The sequence below is a fragment of the Salvia hispanica genome, chromosome 4 (assembly GCF_029641045.1).
Source record: "Salvia hispanica isolate PSC_SH4W2 chromosome 4, Shi_PSC_v1, whole genome shotgun sequence".
Taxonomy (NCBI): domain Eukaryota; kingdom Viridiplantae; phylum Streptophyta; class Magnoliopsida; order Lamiales; family Lamiaceae; genus Salvia; species Salvia hispanica.
Window position 1 is genome coordinate 16,907,529 of NC_142695.1, and position 19,971 is coordinate 16,927,499.

The 19,971-nt window shown below is 40.6% G+C and overlaps 1 long non-coding RNA gene and 2 pseudogenes across 3 annotated transcripts; 2 read left to right on the top strand and 1 right to left on the bottom strand.

Moving 5' to 3' along the window:
- The first annotated feature begins 190 nt into the window (after positions 1-190).
- On the top strand, positions 191-1,939 carry LOC125192686 (uncharacterized). Of its 3 annotated transcripts, none has more exons than XR_007171453.2 (4): positions 191-430; positions 806-1,403; positions 1,506-1,601; positions 1,690-1,939. It is a non-coding gene; the product is annotated as an uncharacterized LOC125192686 (long non-coding RNA). The 3 variants fall into 3 exon arrangements; XR_007171454.2 differs by having other exon boundaries at positions 806-1,231; positions 1,329-1,601; XR_007171452.2 differs by having other exon boundaries at positions 806-1,601.
- A 2,469-nt stretch (positions 1,940-4,408) lies between these two features.
- On the bottom strand, positions 4,409-6,858 carry LOC125196105 (subtilisin-like protease SBT3 pseudogene; annotated as a pseudogene).
- Positions 6,859-9,336: 2,478 nt separating this feature from the next.
- Positions 9,337-11,710, top strand: LOC125192839 (subtilisin-like protease SBT3 pseudogene; annotated as a pseudogene).
- The last annotated feature ends 8,261 nt before the right edge of the window (positions 11,711-19,971 follow it).

Below are 19,971 nucleotides of genomic sequence, written 5' to 3' on the forward strand. Positions count from 1 at the left end.
ATCAAACTATACCCTGAATTTTCACATACTAATGTTGTGTTTATTTCACATACTAATGTTGCATTCCAAGCAATTGTCATAGTGAGCCACATTAAACCACACTTCAACCTATAATAATTAATCCTATTAATAAATATTAAATTCTGGAGTAGTACCTAAATTTATTTAACCGCTAATTTTACCCAAAACAAAATTTCATTTCCCCCTCCCCTCAAATTCACGCCCAACCCTACGCTTCAAATCCACCCCCAAAATTTACAACTCCCTCGGTTCAAAATCCTCCACCAATAATCGTAGTTTCCTTTCCCACGAAATCCCAATTTCATCGGGAGATTGATTTCTCTTTAGATCATAATTTCGTTGCAGAGGATTACCTTTAACTTTCCGGAGAATAGAATTCTCAGTATTAGCGGCTTTCGTTGGCTTTCAGGTTCAATTTTTGTAACATGATTAAAGATCTCATCTCTTATTTAATGGTGTTGATTTACTACGGTTTCTCTTCAGATTCTCTCTACCAAAACTGAAATTTCAATTCTCGTAAAGAGCATATGACTGGTTTTCTTTGTTGCTATTCAATTACAATGTCATACATTGGTATAGAGCTTATTAATTTACTGAACTTGGAAGGTTTTGGCTTGGTAAAAGCCTTGACAAATGATTACTCTATAGATAATTGTTGTCCCAATGGCAGTAGGTTGTTTAAAGATTTTATATGAATTGTTCCTCAGAAGCAATAATTATTTTTATGTTTTTTTCGTCTAACATTTGGCTATAGGTAATTTAATTGCCTTATTTTGTTATGTAGGAGGTTCTATAACAAATTTCTCTGGACTTTAGTTGTTTTCATTTGGATTACCATGTACGACTTGGTTCGTAAGTTCAAGCAACCCGTTATCCAGTTATGTTCTTTGACTATATTTTACACGTTCTATAGTACTATGTTGGGGACTTTGTATAAGGAATTGTGGTCTGTTTATTCTCCATGCCAATACTGAGTTTTTTCCACTGTCTAAGAACTATGGTATCGGCCTCACGATGTGGAGTCCACTTGCATCTGCAGCTCTAATGGCGAGTACAAATTGGGATAGTAGGTTTGGTTTGCATAGGAAAACCATTAGGGAAAATATTGGTAGCTTCAACTTCTTATTGAAAATTTATTTCACCATTTTGTTCCATGATCTTGTGTGCTGGCAACTTGCACATCTCTATACATTGAAGTTATTGTTGTGAGGTTTGTGGTTTCTATCTCCATGAGGCTTTTAAATGATCTTTTCTTATCCATCTAATTATGTTTCAATAGAATTTAACTCGTTGTTATATAATTTCAGTTTCTGGGTTGGATTATGCATATGTTGTTGCCAAATGGCCATGAGAGTGTACAACTATTTAGCTGCTTCTACACAGTAAATGACTCTCTGTTTTGTTTTGTTTTTTCCAATAATGCAAATTTAATTTAGTGTTTGCATGTGCTTCACTATTTTCTTGTGATGTGCTGCATAAAGTAGATGGCTTAAGACCGACTGCAGATGAGCTCGATGTTCCTCTATTCCGCTTGCAATTGTTTGATGTGCTTCATACCAATGTGTAGTTGGTTTCAACAGGTAACACCAAGGAGTCCCATGTCAACATATTGCCCTATTTCCTTTGCATGGTTTTGTTTATATTTCAATTTAATTGTGTTGGATGCAGGGAAATTAAGCTGCCTGGACTATCATAATGGTCAAATATTTGGAAGAATATGTGACTGGAGGCTTTATTTAGAGTAGTGAGGTTAAGCGATCTTCCAATGGAGTTTTGTAGGATTTTTTACACTTCGTATTTTAGTATTGTGTGAGTTCGAATTTATTATATTAGTATTAGTATTATGTAAAATATTGATTTGATAGTTTGTATATTTCAAGGTATTTTTAATGTTAAACTTAATTGTTAATTTTGTAAACTAGTTAACTTTATTATACGTGATTAATAATAGTATTTTGGAAATGAAAATGCAATTATATTTATTTAAAGGAAGAAAGTTAAAATATTTGAAGAATAAAATAATTTTTATATATTTGAAGGAGCAACCTATAAATTATGCTATTTACAGATGAAAAATGTAAATTATGAAATTTGCAGAGGCAAAATGTAATTGTAAAAATCTATAGGTGGTTGTTTGTAATTTTCAATTGTATTAATCAATGTAATCACATATCACATTTGCTGGCACTTTTAAATGTCAGCAGGCATATTGTTTTACGGCAGTTTTTAGGTGTAGTTATGATAATTAAATTATTACATTTCACCTATTACCACACCTACTGTGTGTGTGTGTTTTTTTTTTTTTATAAATATTAAACTCCTATACGAAGGAGGAAATTACAATGATGTCAACAGGGCTCGAACTCGGCACCTCATACATTGATGTCTAAGCTTTTTACCGCTAGGGCAATGGCTCTGGACTACCACACCTACTGTGTGTTGCACTTGCATAGTATGCCATTATAGATGTAGTGCCATGATATCATTTTTCTACTGACATTTTTGAGTGCCATATTACGCCTATTTTTAAGTAGTGGGAGCCGCTGGATGTGATCAAGGGCAGATTTCCGAACATGCTCCTTGAGGACAAGGATGTTGCTTTGGAGGGGGGGTTGATACGGTCCCGCAACCGCCACCAACAACACCGGCTGAGCGGAGTGAGGGAACGAGGAAGGTGCTGATCGAAGATCAGAAAGCAGCGAGACCAACTTCGATCGCAACATCAAAGTCGAAGAGGAATGCACGCCCCCGGAGAAGCTTGGCGACTTCGTCACCAAGTAAGTTAGACGTTCAGTTAGTTTAGGTTATTTTCTTTTATTTCCTTTTATTTCCTTTTTGAATATTAGTACTTTATTATTGACTTTGCATAAAGTGTCGAGCGTAGTTATAAGCTCCGTTTCGGGTTTTCTTTATTGATTCTTTCCTGAGATGAATAGGATTAGGTCGAATCAACCCTAGGGTCCTTAGTCTATAAATAAGGCATTTGTTCATACTTCACAATTATGAATGAAAACATTATTTGCCCAAACTTATCGTGATTGATCTTCGAACCTTAGTTCTCACGCTGCCCGACGAGAAGAACCTCGCGCACAGCCTGAAACTGATCTTCCGTCGACCCTACGACAGGGCGCCGCAACCGCCTTGGCCGCCGTGCGTTAACGCCGGCCACCGTTAAGGGGAAAGCCCTTAACACATAGGGAGTATGTTTTATGTTGATATCGTGATTGGAATACAATAAATAGGGATATATGTATTAGGATATATATTTACATTTGCAGATTTTCTAGTATTGTGACATATCAAGGATTCGTATAACAAATGTAGGGATCAGACTAAGGACGGATTCACTAATTACCAAGACCTCTTTGTTCTTCATTAAGGGAGCTCAGACAAACTCCAACCAAGCGACTGATATGTACCACAGATTACAAGGAAAAACCCCTTACAGCTATTACAAGCACAGTAACTAGTTCTAGCTAGGGTTCTTGAGTAATCTTGGCTTCTTGATTCACCTGCATACTCAAGAAACTTGTTAGTATAACAACACAAGATCCTTGCGGATCTAAACAACAACTAACAAGAGAAAACAGAGCAAATCAGAATAGATCACAAAATATGGCTCAGAACCCGCCACATAGCCCAGATCTATTCAACTAGAACCAAATCCAAGGGAGCACCGATGAATCGACTGGAGTCTACCCTCGCACCGTCAATACCTTCACCACACAGCCCCTTCACACCGGATTAGATCACTGAAACCACCTTTGAACAGAAACCCTAATTCTCACACCACAAGCAACCGAAACAGTTGTCTTCCTAACAACTCAACACTCGATTATTCACACAAGAATGGTGAAGAATCTCAAGGAATCAACCGGAGAAGCCATCGGAGAAGTAGAGAGAAGACAGAGAGTTCAGAGAGTAGAAAGAGAAAGAGAAGTGTATCGAATGAGAAAGGAAAGCGGCTCACCCTCTCACATAAACAAACACACCAAACAAACCCTCGATCCAACGGCTGAGGAGCACAATCCGAGTGAAGGGGACACGTGGCAGAAATCCAGAGGCATCACTTAAGCGATTGGGCTTCTGGGCTGAGTCCAGCGAGGATAAAAACCCAGACACAAATTAAATCAAGCCCAAAGAATAATGGTCCACATAAATTCAACAACAAATATTGAATACCTTCAGATTAATAAGTATCTATTCATCCCCTGATCATTTCAGACTATACTAACTATGGTCATCACACGAGTTTACTCTCACCATATCAACAATATACTATACATAGGTGTCCTAGATATTTCTCCGTAAGATAATTGCGAATCCTGTTAAACTTTATTGGTTTCTGATTGCGAATCATGTTAAACTTTATTGGTTTTCTCACGGATTTTAAAATTGCAGAACCAACCAGAAACTCCATTATTGCTGAAAATAGAGAAGCGCATCAGCCTCAACAGTTATTACATAATTTCACACCTCACAACCATATAATTGAAATCACATATCAGCAGGCAACCACAGAAACATGAAAGCATTACACAAATTAGCCGTAATTATCAACTCCACCAGAAATGACAATCGGACTTCTCACGACATACTTGCCGGTCTCCTCAATCCACGTCAGTGACCCCTGTCTGTATGTCGACTCAATATCTCCCCGATAATGTATGCTCAACGAGTAGCTTCGCTTTTCATATTTCTTCCCGAAAACCAGAGTCGTCGGCGTCACCGTCACTGTCGAATTCTCCGGTTTCTCAAGTTGCATTCTATACGTGGCCGCGCCACTCCCAACATTCGTGACAGTCCGCTTGAACGTTCTCGTGAACGTCATTCCTCTCTGGTCAGAGTTAAACAGCGCTATGAATGAAGGGTAATTCAGATCTGGCGACCGCCTCGAGCAATTGTAGCTCGATCTTATGATTGCCCGGATCTGCTCGCGGGTGTAGTTCATCGAGCAGACTAGATCTGCAAGATCTTGCGGTGTGGAGTCATAGACGAGGCCAGGATCAAGTGCCCGATTCGGGTCTACCTGACCGGACCCCATCCCCAGTGGGGAAGCAACTCTGTAAGCGAAGAAGCTCTGGTCCTTGATGGGCTGTTTGGTTTCATCGAGATGATTAGCAGTTGTCATCATCGCCGACTGTATAGCTGCTGGGCTCCATTCTGGGTGCACGGCCTTTACCAGGGCCGCCACCCCGGCGATGTGAGGAGTGGCCATCGATGTTCCAGACTCTAGAGCGTAATCTGTTGACAGCAAGATTCTGTCGCCAATTTGTGATCCAGGGCCGATAGGACTGTACGCGGCTAGAATAAGCACTCCCGGCGCCATAATGTCTGGCTTCAGGATCTCCTGGTAGGTCTTGGAGGGGCCTCTGGATGAGGATCCTGATAGGGCTGGAGCTACCGAGCCTCGTGGCAGATTCGGCCCGATTATTGTTTGCTGGAAATCTATGGTTGCAGTCGGTGAAGCACTGGTGGTTGCATACTCGATCAATTCTACGGCTTGTCCTGAGGTGATCACGGCCCCTGGGAAAGGAAAGTATGTTGAACGGAGTCTCATGGATTCTTCTGAAATTATGACAGCTGCTCTAGCGTTGGAATTGATCAGATTTTGCATTACAGCAAAGAAATCTACAGGTCCGTCTTCGTTTGTAATATTGCAGACAACGATTCGGCTTAGAAACTCAAACGACTGTGATATTAGTTCACTTGAGTCGCAGGCAAGGACAGTCTCGTTGTAGATGATTGGCAAGTCGATCACAGAGGCCCTTGCCGGAAACATGGTAAATCCGGTGATGGTTTTGCCGTTTCCGAGTGTGATCGTCCCTGCAAACCATCGGTCAATGGTCCCGGATGCCACCACAATCTCCCAAGGGATCCCTGCTGTCATTGTGGCGATGCTGGGGCCTCTGTTTCCCGCCGATTTACAAACGACGATCCCCTTCTCCCTGGCACCAAAGGTAGCTGCTGCGATTGGATTGTCAAACAGATTGGCTGTTTCGTCTCCTAAGGATATGGATATTATATGGACACCATCTGCAACGGCCTGGTCGATGGCGGCTAATGCGTCGGCATCATTGCTTCCGGTCTTGTATGCTGCAATCCTAGCTCTTGGAGCAACTCCCCTTGCAGTTCCGGGGGCATATCCGAAGTAGGAGACGTTGTTCACAAAATTCCCGGCAGCTATGGACGCGACGTGGGTGCCGTGGCCATCGGTGTCCCTAGCCGAAATAAAGAATCTCTCTGGATCTTCTGCTCGAGATGCTGCATCGAAAAATCTGGCTCCGATAAGTTTCTTGTTGCATAGTGATGAATTGAAATCTGGTCCTTGTTGGCAGATTCCCTTCCACCCGGGAGGGATTTCGGTCATCCCGTCATCGTTGAAGCTCGGGCTCTCTGGCCAAATGCCGCTGTCGATGATGCCGATGATCACATCCTTTCCGTAGTTTGAAGCAGGCCAGAGTCCGGTGGCGGTGTTGAGGCCGATGAAATCGACGGAATGTGTAGTGTCAAAAGTGACAGCTTTGCTTACGGAGGCGGAAACAAACCCTTCGGACTTCTTTAAAGCCTGCAATTCGTGTGTCGACAATACAGCGCTGAATCCATGGAAGGCATGGTCGTAGGTGTAGATGAGTTTCGCCTCTGCTGAAGTGGCAGATTTGAGAAGGGAAGAATACCAGTAATGGTGAGTGGAGAAGGCCTTGGGCATGGAGGGTTTATCCATGTGGATAATGTAGGTGGATCTTTTCGATGAAGCATGATTGGTCCATAGAAGAAATGAGAAGAGAATTAAACAAACTGAGAAAGGAAGCTGCATTTTTGGATTGGTGCTCTGCTCTATCATATGAAATACATGAAAGGTATATATAGATTATTCTACTATCTTATCCACATTGTACATCAATGTGAAATTATTGGTTAATATTAAATCCTTGCCCCATTTCACTTTACCAAATTGCCCACTTTTAATTCCAAATCTACCTATCTGCTATTGGTTTTTAAGGCTTAATATTGCAGAATAACAAGTGGTATTTTAGATGTTTGCCCATCATAATGATCACGGATTGAGGTCTACAAACGTGGACTAAGACTTTTGGGGCAGTCGAGACTCAGAGCTGAAGCTGAACAAGATTGAGTAGAAATGTTATCTTTTATTTTAATTTGTTGAAGAGGTGAAGGATGTTTTCAAGTGTAGTTTGAATTAGCTTTGGCCAAGGACATCGCAGAGGCGCCGATTCCCTTAATATTCAGTTGTGCTTTTTGAGTCATTGTTCGAATAGGGTGTGTGCGTGAGTTTAGTGTTGAATAATTCACACCTATAAATTTACCAAGCTGTTGGTGTACAGTTCGTTATCCACTCAATACTCTATGTTGAACCTCCATATAACGAATGTAATAGCGCAAGAAATTCAAAATGCAAGTCCATCATTCACTATGTCTACATGTGTAATTCTATCAATCCATATAAAATGATTGTATACTAATATACCACCGACTAAGATCGAATATTCTACTTTAGAATATTACTACCTTTGTTAGTTACTCTCTCCATTACATGGCTCATTTTATTTTTGTTGTTGTCACAATCAAAATAATACATTACTAAAAATAAAAATACACTACTTCGTATTATTTTACTCTCTCTACTTAACACATAAAATAATTCCATGAAATTTTATGTCATTTATGAAGGGATCATCTTCCTTAAAATAGAGGAAGTACATATTTACATATTAAGACTTTTCAACAAAAACTAGAATAAAATAGGAAGATCAAGAAAAACCAATCATAAAAGTGCACGAAGATAAAGTAATTAAAGGGGTGGACCAAACTCCCACCTTCCAAAGCTATGTCATTGAAATCCAAGTATTCCTCCGTCCTTTTAGATGTGTGTTTTGGGTACCAATGAAACTGAAAATAGTGTCAGTATGTTTTTATATATGAATGAGAGAGAAATTTTTTGTAAATAAAGGAAATGGCATATCTTATGTGTAATAAATTAGAAAGAAAAAGTAGGACATTTTCTTTGCATCTTATCTTACTTTATTATTTCGCTACTTCAACTATTTTATTATTAGAAGATATAGTTTTGTGTGTTAAGTAAAGATAGAAAATATATAGTACTACCATATATTAATGTGAGAGAGAACCATTTCAAAAAATGAAATATGACATCTATTGTGGAACAAACTAAAAAGGAAAGTGTGACATCTATTATAGGAGAGAGAATATTATATTTCTAAAACGAGCAAAAAAAAAGGAAATGACTCAAGTGGGGAATTTTTTTTTATTCTAAACTAAAATGCAAAATGTTTTAGTTGAGACTTGAGAGGGTTAATAACTTCGTAAGTTTTTTTTTCGGCAGCAACCAATTAATCAACAAGTTCAAATTTTTTTTTCTTATTTATTCTTTTCTTTTCGAATTCAGTATCGCAAAACTCCCTTTTTTTAGTAATTTATTGTGTTGGGAGATTTTTCCTATGTATGTCAATGACATGGTGAAAAAATAAACTTACCCTCCAAAAGTTTAAATTATTAATAAAATTGAGTTAATATTAATAGAAGATGGACAGTTCATAAAAAAATACTCCTTCCGTCCCACTTTAGAAGTCTCGGTTTACCATTTTTAAGTGTTCATTTTAGGAGTTACGGTTGGAATATTCCATAAATGGTATTAGACCCCACATTCCACCAACATTTTTTCCGCTCACATTTTATTATAAAACCAATATAAAAAAATATGACTCACGTTCCACTATCTTTTTTCACCAACTTTTCTTTACCTTTCTTAAAATCCGTGTCAAACTCAACTGGGACTGTGTCAAACTCAACTGAGACTCTTAAAGGTGACGGAGGGCTATATTAAAGTGGTTGTTCATCTCCCGTAAGTAACTAATTGTTGAATCAGTAAAAAAAAGGTTTTGTGTATTAACATTTTATGCATTTTTTATAATTATGATTGTTATTTTTATAGTATGATATTTTTCATATAAAATATGTAATAGAATAATTTACATTGAAGTTTCTAACATCATTTATTTTTGGGCCCGTCCCTAGAGCTAAAGGAACTGTAGATCAATGGCATAGAAAGAGATTTATATGGTGGGAAGGTGGTCTACCACATTAATGCTCTGTCTTCAAGAATTTTCAAGATTGGCTTCTTTCAATCATCTTATCCCTGCAACTGTTGAAAAGTCTTAATTTTTAATCTAACAAACAAAGGCATCGTTTAAAATTTGAAATGAAGATATTTTTGGCTAGATAATTATACAAATTAACGAGTACTATCATGTGGATAAGATATTACAAAAATCTATAATCCATTCATTCATCTATTTCACAGAAGAGCTCCCAAATATGCAGTTTCATTTCTCAGTTTGTTTGATTCTCTTCTCATTTCTTCTATGGACCAATCATGCTTCATCGAAAAGATCCACCTACATTATCCACATGGATAAACCCTCCATGCCCAAGGCCTTCTCCACTCACCATTACTGGTATTCTTCCCTTCTCAAATCTGCCACTTCAGCAGAGGCGAAGCTCATCTACACCTACGACCACGCCTTCCATGGATTCAGCGCTGTATTGTCGACACACGAATTGCAGGCTCTAAAGAAGTCCGAAGGGTTTGTTTCTGCCTCCGTAAGCAAAGCTGTCACTTTTGACACCACACATTCCGTCGATTTCCTCGGCCTCAGCACCGCCACCGGACTCTGGCCTGCTTCAAACTACGGAAAGGATGTGATCATCGGCATCATCGACAGCGGCATTTGGCCAGAGAGCCCGAGCTTCAACGATGACGGGATGACCGAAATCCCTCCCGGGTGGAAGGGAATCTGTCAACAAGGCCCAGATTTCAATTCATCAGTGTGCAACAAGAAACTCATCGGAGCCAGATTTTTCGATGCAGCATCTCGAGCAGAATATCCAGAGAATTTCTTTACTTCGCCTAGGGACACCAGTGGCCACGGCACCAACGTCGCGTCCATAGCTGCCGGGAATTTTGTGAACAACGTTTCCCACTTTGGATATGCCCTTGGAACTGCAACGGGAGTTGCCCCAAGAGCTAGGATTGCAGCATACAAGACCGGAAGCAATGATGCGACACATTAGCCTGCATCGACCAGGCCATCGCAGATGGTGTCCATATTATATCCATATCCTTACGATACGAAGTAGCCACTCTGTTTGACAATCCAATCGCAACAGCCACCTTCGGTGCCAGGGAAAAAGGGATCGTTGTTTGTAAATCCGCAGGAAACACTGGCTCCAGCATCGCCACAATTAGAAACGGGATCCCTTGAATTTGTGGTGGCATCCGGGACCATTGACCGATGGTTTGCAGGGACGATCACACTCGGAAACGGCAAAACCATAACCGGATTTACCATGTTTCAGCTAAGGGCCTCTGTCATCAACTTGCCTCTCATCTATAACCAGACCCTCTCTGTCTGCAACTCTACTGAAGTATTGTCACAGTCTAATCTACGATGACTATCTGATCGGTTCCAACTCCAACGTTGCAGCAGCTGTCATGATTTCAGACGATACGAGCCTACTCAAATCAGCAGATTTTCCTTTTCCAGGGACCGTGATCAGCCGTAGAATTGATCGAGTACGCAACCACCAGTGCTTCACCGACTGCCACCATAGATTTCCAGCAAACAATAATCGGGCCAAATCTGCCACGGGGCGTGCCAGCTCCAGCCCTATCAGAGTCCTCTTCCAGAGGCCCCTCCCACAGCTACCAGGAGATCCTGAAGCCCGACATTATGGCGCCGGGAGTGCTAATTCTAGGCGCGTACAGTCCTATCGGCCTTGGTCCACGAGTTGGAGAAAATTCCTTCCTGTCAACGGATTACGCTCTAGTGTCCGGCACATCGATGGCCGCCCCTCACATCTCCGGCAGCTATACAGTCCGCGATGATGACAACTGCTAATCATCTCGATGCGACAAAACAGCCAATCAAGCGGGCAGGCTTCTTCAGACCTCCTATTGTTGCTTCCCCATTGGGTATTGGGTCGGGTCAGGTGGATCCGAACCGGGCGCTTGATCCAGGTCTTGTGTACGACCACACGCCGCAAGATCTTGCAGATCTAGTCTGCTCGATGAACTTCAGTCGCGAGCAGATTCGGGGGATCATAAGGTCGAGCTACAATTGCTCGAGGGCGTCGCCTGATCTGAACTACCCTTCGTTCATAGCGCTGTATAACTTAGACCAGAGAGGAGTGACGTTGACTAAAAGGTTCAAGCGGACTTTGACGAATGTTGGTAGTGGCGCCGCCACGTATAGAATGAAACTGGAGAAACCGGAGAATTCTACTGTGACGGTGACGGTATCACGGAGGACTCTGGTATTCAAGAAGAAATATGAGAAGCAGAGCTATTCGTTGCGCATTCGGTATATGGGAGATATTGGGACGGGGGTCAGACATGAGACATGGATCGCTGACGTGGATCGAGGAGACCGGCAAGTATGTTGTAAGCGTCAAAACATAATAAAAGAAGAGAAGATGGGAGAATAATTGTGAAGAATAAAGTGATGATACAATTACATAGTGTCCTAGAATAGATTGATTACAAAATAATTGTGTTTCCATAGATAGGAAATATTCACACCTATAAATTGAGGTGTTGAATTCTATTGTAAACATAACAGAGAAATACAACAATCTTCTACTCCCAAAACTCTCTATCAATATGTTTAGCCCTATGAATCTCGCCTCTCTCGATTACCATCGTTAAGATGGTATCAGAGCAGGTTTATTCGGGCTTGAGGCTCAGAAAAATATCATCACCGTCTCGAGTACCTTTCCCGACCTTTTGATCCCTGCACAAACACAACCAACAAGATGCCAGATTCTGAACCAGATACCCCTCCAAAAACCAACCAACCCATAACCCTTTCAGCCGAACAATTCGCTGAATTCATGAGAATGAGCATGTCTCATAAAAACTCAAACCATCAGCCTTCATCTGTGGAGTCATTAGGCGAGGTGCGCCTAACAGAGAAACTTAACGGGGACAATTATCCCCTATGGGTGAAACTGATAAGACGAGCCATCCGGGGGAAAGGTCTGGCATCTCACATAAATGGAGTTACAGACCCTCCCCTGCCGACGGACCAAAATTACAACCGATGGCAGCAACGAGATGATTGTTGTTTCAACTGGATCATCAACAACGTCGACTCCAACATCGTCAACGAAGTCTCACAGTACGAAACGGCCTATGACCTGTGGGAAAGCCTGGCCACAACGTACGGGAGCGGCGCCGATCAGTTCCAAATCTCCGACCTGCATAGGCAAGCATACAGTTTAAAACAAGGAAACTTATCACTGGAAAACCTATGGCAGAAATTCCAAGATTTATGGATCTTCATTGATACCAAGGATCCAAATCCAATGGACACTCCGTCCAGCATCGAAAAATACAACCAACACACACAGAGACCCAGGTTGTATCAATTCATATGGGCATTAGATGACCACCGATACGAAAAAATCAAACGAGAAATCCTAAATATGGATCCAATCCCAACGGCGAGGAAAGCATACGGACTGGTCAGGCGGGAGGCCGTCAATGAAAAGCTGCTAAATCCAGAACCCAAGGAGTCTGGAATCGGAGTAGGACTCGCAGTATTCGACAGAAATCGAACACAGAATCACCAACCACCACTGCCGAGGAACCCTAATCTCCGAAAGGACGAAGATAAGAGCAAATTGGTGTGCAGCCATTGTGGAGGCAAGAAACACACCAAAGAGACGTGTTTTCACATCCATGGATTCCCGGAGTGGTGGGAGGAGATGAAGAAGGCCCGCCAGGCCCGAAACGTGAACCGGAGCAGTGGAGGCGGTAGGGCATCGGCGGCATTCGCCGTAGACCGAGCCACCTACGCTGAGAAACCGGCGGGCGGTGTCGGCTCATCAGCCACAGACGGAGGGGAGAATCGGCCAGAGGAGAAATCAACCATGGCGTCGGTATCAATGGCGAGGGTATGGTCAGAAGGTGAGATTCCAGCGACCAACGCCACCGGAGAGAATGAAATCACGATGGAGAAGGTCCCCACGGCGGCTAGGGTTCGTGGAGAAGAAGGAGCAGCGGAAGCTAGGGTTCTTCAATTTGGGGGAGAATTTTCCCTAAATACTCCCAATTCCCAGATATCACAAACCAACCCCATAAAATCAGCCTACTCTCACAAACCACCCAACTCTCGAAAATTCCCACCAAACCCCAACCCTATATCAAAACCACATCATCCACCCCATATTTTCGGAAAATATCATGATAACCCCCACATAGCCAAGACTTTACATATTACCCCCCAGCTTTCCACAATTATCACATTTCAACCTAGTATATCGTGTCAAAACTCCTTTGATGCCTTAGCATGCTCCTCTACATCCATAACCGGCCCAATAGACCCTCACTAGATCTTTGATTGTGGGGCAATAGATACAATTTCCTTTGAAGCCTCAGATTTTGTATCCATCTCAACGTCAAATAAGTCTCATGTCCAAACCGCTAGTGGGGACCTAGCACCAGTCATGGGGGCGGGCACGATAAACATTTCGCCCACTCTATGTCTATCTAATTGTCTTTATGTCCCTTCATTGTCACATAAACTCTTATCTATCAGTCACGTGACCAAGGAGTTGAACTGCAAATTACTAATGCAACCTCAATTTTGCATGTGACAGGATATCAAGACGGGGACGATAGTTGGGCGTGGCACTGAGCGATGCGGACTATACTACGTGGACGAGATAACCCAACAGAGTGCTGCGATGATACTAACTCTCGGACCGACAGACAGGCAGGCTTGGCTTTGGCATCGTCGGTTAGGGCACCCATCCTTAGGATATTTTCGCCTACTTTTTCCTAATTTAGTTACTTCTATAAACTCTTTTCATTGTATACTTATGTATTGGCCAAAAACCATAGACATTCTTTCAAGTTGAACAATACACGAATGAAATCTCCTTTTGCTTTAGTACATTCTGATGTTTGGGGCCCGGCTCCCGTCACTGGGGGACAAGGTTTTCGTTACTTTGTTCTTTTTATTGATGATTACTCTCGCATGACTTGGATCTATTTTTTGAAGAATAAGCATGAAGTTTTTGATAAATTCGTTGATTTCTATGAGCTAATTCAAACTCGGTATAATCATAGCATCCAAATTCTTAGATCTGACAATGGGGGGGGAGGGGGGAGTTTATCAATAAAAATATGCAAGAATTTTTTAGGAAAAAGGGTTTAGTCCATCAAACCTCGTGTGCTTACACTCCGGAACAAAATGGGGTAGCCGAAAGAAAGAACCGATATATTCTTGAGATTACCCGAGCTCTCCTAATTGAATCTAAAGTACCAAACTCACTTTGGCCCGAAGCTATAGCCACCGCAGTATACCTTATGAATCGTCTACCCACTGGAATCCTTAACTTTAAAACACCTATGGATACTTTTTCCAACCACTTTGAAATCCCATCCTCCTTATCCCTTGAGCCTAGGGTGTTCGGTTGTTCTGTCTTTGTTCACATAGCGAAGCACGAACGCTCCAAATTTGATCCTTGTGCCCTCAAATGTGTCTTCCTTGGCTATGGAAAAAAATCAAAAAGGCTACAAGTGTTATGATCCAACAACCCGTAGAATGCACACCACCATGAACTGTGATTTTGTGGAGGGAGAATACTTTTACAGCCAATCTAATAGTCAGGGGGAGATACCTTTAGACGATAGTCCAAACAATGACCTCCTAGATTGGCTACCAGATATTGGGGACCACCACTTAGGAGGAGAGCCACATCCAAGGGAACACCAGATAGGGGGAGAGTCACAGCCAAGTCCTGTCACAGACGTTGGTCCACCTGAGGAAGTTAGTGGCACCGCCGAGCTGTCACGTCCTGCAGTACAGAACGAAAAACAAGGTGACATTGTCCGGCCATCAACCCCGGCTTCGATTCCTGAGGTAAACAATTCAGATTTTGATAATATGCCTTCAGAACGCACTAATCTTGATAGGGGCAATAACAAAGAATGTGGAACCAGTGGAAGAAGTGGAGATACAGGAGAACCATTTGAGTTGCCTCACAGGAGTACGATAGGAATTCCTCCTAAAAGATACTCGCCAGACTGGAAGGGAACGAAGGCGAAATATGGAGTGTCAAACATTGCCCAAGGCCATCTTTCTGAAATGGCACGGGCCTTCGAAGCTGCCCTATATGAGGAGGAAGAAATCCCACAATCATTTGAAGAGGCAAGAAAGCACAAACATTGAAGAGAAGCCATGAAAAAGGAGATAGATGCCCTGGTCAAAAATGGCACATGGGAGAAATGCGCATTGCCTAAAGGGAATAAGCCAGTTGGATGTAGATGGATATTCACCATAAAAAAAAGAGCAGATGGTTCAATCGAGAGATATAAGGCGAGACTTGTGGCAAAAGGATACACCCAGGTGTATGGAGTAGATTATGAGGAAACCTTTTCCCCAGTTGCTAAAATGGATACAGTGCGGGCCTTACTGTCTGTGGCAGTATGCAAAGACTGGCCACTACATCAGTTCGATGTTACCAACGCCTTCATCCATGGAGAGTTAGAGCAAAACAAGGAGGTGTATATGGAAGTTCCACCAGGATTCTCTGAAGAATTTGGAGGAGGAGAAGTCTGCCGACTACGAAAAACTTTGTATGGTTTGAAGCAGTCTCCACGGATCTGGTTCGGAAGGTTCTGCCAAGCAATGTTCAAACATGGATTCAAGCAAAGCCAATCCGACCATACACTCTTCACAAAAAGGAGAGGTGACAAGGTAACATGTTTGATTATATATATTGATGACATGATCATTACTGGAGATGATGTAGAAGAAATCCAGAGTCTAAAGGAAAACTTATTTAGAGAATTCGAGATGAAAGATCTAAGAGCGCTGAAATATTTCTTGGGGATAGAAGTGTTGAGATCCAGACACGGGATATTCCTTAGACAGAAGAAGTACGTCCTAGACCTGCTGGCAGAAACTGGTCTTCTCGACTGCAAACCAACAGACACTCCAATGATTCCCAACCATGGTTTGAAGATGGAAGAAGGGGTCAAGTTTGCAGATAGGGAAAGATATCAACGACTTGTCGGAAAACTCATCTATCTCTCACATACCAGACCAGATATCTCGTACGCTGTTGGCATTGTGAGTCAGTTCATGCACCGACCTCAAACCAATCACATGGAGGCTGCATTAAGAATCATGCGATATCTAAAAGGCACGGTAGGCTATGGAGTGTTTCTAGCTAAAAGAGATGACTTAGAGATTGATGGATACACTGATGCTGACTGGGCAAGCAATCCAGTAGATAGAAAATCTACAGGAGGATACTTTACCTTCATCGGGGGCAACTTGGTTACTTGGAGGAGTAAGAAACAGAAGGCTGTAGCTTTATCTAGTGCCGAGGCTGAGTTCCGAGGAATGAAAAGTGGACTCATGGAAATCCTATGGCTAAGGAGATTGCTCACAGAAATTGGCTTCCCACCTACTCGGAAGAGTCAACTGTTCTGTGACAACAAGGCGGCCTTTAGTATCTCAGAAAATCCAGTACAACATGACAGGACGAAGCACGTGGAAGTTGATCGGCACTTCATCAAAGAAAAACTGGAAGGAGGCATTGTTGAATTCCCATTTGTCTGTTCTGAAGACCAACTTGCAGACATATTGGCCAAAGCAGTTCACTCAAAGGCCTTCAAAGAGATATTGGGCAAGTTAAGCATCGGAGATATCGTCGCTCAACTTGAGGGGGAGTGTCAAAACATAATAAATGAAGAGAAGATTGGAGAATAATTGTGAAGAATAAAGTGATGATACAATTACATAATGTCCTAGAATAGATTGATTACAAAATAATTGTGTTTCCCTAGATAGGAAATATTCACACCTATAAATTGAGGTGTTGAATTCTATTGTAAACATAACAGAGAAATACAACAATCTTCTACTCCCAAAACTCTCTATCAATATGTTTAGCCCTATGAATCTCGCCTCTCTCGATTACCATCGTTAAGAGTAAGAAGTCCGATTGTGATTTCCGGCGGAGTTGATAATTACGGCTAGTTTTTGTTACATTGCTTTCTCTTTTCTGCGGCTGCGTGTGGTTTTCTAATACTTGAGTTGAGAGATGATTTTTCTCTCTCTTCAATTTTCTGTATTGTTACATTAAGGGCCTAATTTCATTTTATGTCAATCGGCCTGTCAATAAAATTCATTTAGGATCGGTGTAAGCCCAATCCCTGCTCCAAAGCCCCAAGCCCAATCAACTTATACCCAAATATTTGGAAAAAATTTCATAAAATTTACCAGATGTACTTTATATAGGTATGCATGGAAATTAATGAGATATTATTGTTTGAGGCTTTTATTGGGCTCCAGAATTGGGGTGAGTGTTGATATTTTTATTTTATTTTGCAATATGTTTTTAGTGATACCGCTTAATATATACTAACATTGTTACATTTTGCGTGTGTTTTGTTTTTAAATGTGTATTTGTGTTTCATCATTTTATAGAGCATGCTAATTAGTTTGATAAGTTTAGAGTGTTGGCTCCATCATCAAATTAGTTGGGCCCACCAAACCAAAATTAGTAGTTACTCCCTAACGAGTAGTCTCATAGGGTTTTCTGGGTAGCTGCAGTTTTGCGGCATCGCAAGTACACAATACTGATATTCGCTTTAAACCTGTTGAGTCCTGCAGAAACTCTAATATCCAATACGGATACCTGCGTCCAGTCAGTTCTTGTGACTTGTGGATTAACTAAATATCTATTACATTTCTCTAATGTTAATTGTTACTACTATATTGATATTGATTTGTAAATCATGATTGCACGATATATTAATGTAAATTTTTTAAATCACAATGATAATGTTGGGGTTTTTTTATGAGCTCTATTCATTTAGGTACCCAAAGACAGCATGTGAATTAAGAAATACTGGAAGCGCCCTAACATTTTAATAATTAATTCAAGTTTAACAAGTGTACTATATTCTTAACTAATAAACCCAATAATTCTGAACATTGCATCTTAAATTATTCTTCTATTGAATGTGGAGTAGTTTTTTTTTTTTTTCCTTCATTTGTTGCGTGGTATCAATTATTGTTGTGAAGGGTAAACTACATTTCATTTAAGTTGAAATTATGAGTAGATAGTCATAATGTAAAATCCCTAAATTGATTTAGTGGGCGGATAATTAGAGCGCATTAACATTACTATATAGTCATATTCAATTCTACATACTTGATATTCGAAATAAAGGGCGGACGCAGAAAAAAAAATTGCAATAGGAGCTGAAGTATATATGCATATATACATTTTTTTCTCATTCTTGTTAAGGGCTCAATTTTGATTTTTAAAATTCTTTAAAAAAATTGTAGTAAACTAAAAGGGAAAAAAAAATTGGGTAAGGGCTTAAAGCCCTACCCTTTCTCCATGTGTGTCCGCCTATGTTCAAAATATTTGGGTATAAGTTGATTGTGGAGTAAAAGTAAAGTCAAGTTTGCCTGGATTGGCGCGTAATGGCCTGAAATTACAACATTACAAGCATCATTCATGAATATGTCTTGGACGCCTGCAGAGTGTAAATATGACTGATGTATCTAGACATGTCTAACATCGTTGTTCGTTACACACATGGACTACTATGTGCACACATATGAACCATTTGGTGCATTTTCGTTGTCCAAAAGGATTAAATTGGGGCCCGACCAAAGCCCTAGTCGACCATACCCAAAGAACAATCCAAAAACCAAGGTCCAAGATCCTGAGTCCAAGTCCAAGATCCAAGGTCCCGAGCCCAGCTCTCAGCACACGGTCGCAGTGAGGTAGGTGGTTGCGGAGCGTGTGTGTGTGCGTAGACTTTACAACCCGTCACTTGCGCACGTAATTATTACAAGTAATAATTTAGCCTTTCAAAATCACTAGTTAATATCATAAATTCATATTCATGTGGCAAACCGCAATTCATTATTTCTCTTTCAACGAGAATGGATGTTGAGAAACTGAATATACTATTATCATTAACTTGGAACATAGATTATTTAATTTCATAAAATCAAAACTTTCATCACTCGTACGATCCAGTCAAACTATATTGTCTGAGTTACTCCCTCCGTCCCTCATTAATTGATACTAATTTTCTTTTTCGTTTGCTCCCAATTGATTGACATCCACACCCTTATATTTTACTCCATACTTTTGGTAATGGACCATATATTTCATTAATTCATTCCACTTACATTTTAATATAAAATTAATATATATAAAAATAGGACTAATTTTTTTCACTATATTTCTTAAAATTAATGTCAAATCAAACAATGTCAATTAATGGGGAAAGAAGCGAGGGGATTCTAACATATACTCCCTCCGTTCCATTAAAAATGCAACATTTGTTTTTCGGCACGAGATTTTATGCAGTGTTGTTTTGTGAGTAAATAAAGAGATAGTAAAGTAAGAGAGAAGAAAAAGTAGAGAGAGTATTATTTTCATTTTTAGAAATGTTTTATTTTTATTGGGACAGATAAAAGATGAAAACATTTCATTTCTAGTAGGACAAAGAGAGTATTTCTTGTAACAAGTTGTCTCGATCCTCAACTATTACTATTGAAACTTCGATGATATCATCAAAATTTTATTCCATAACAAAAAATCACGCCGTAGGATTAATTGGAGGATCAAATTTTGAGAAAAATTGATCCCAACTAATATGGAAGATATAGAAATAATAAATAATTTTAGCCATTTAATGTATCAAAGGAAATAGTATCAATGCTGATAAAAATATGGAAAGACTTAATAGCTATTTTGGATTCATTAATATGTAGTCAAGGATTTGGCTTAATATTCCAAGCAAGTGGCCCTCTCATTTACAAGTGAGAGAAGGAAAGATCCATCAAGCATGTGATGAATCCA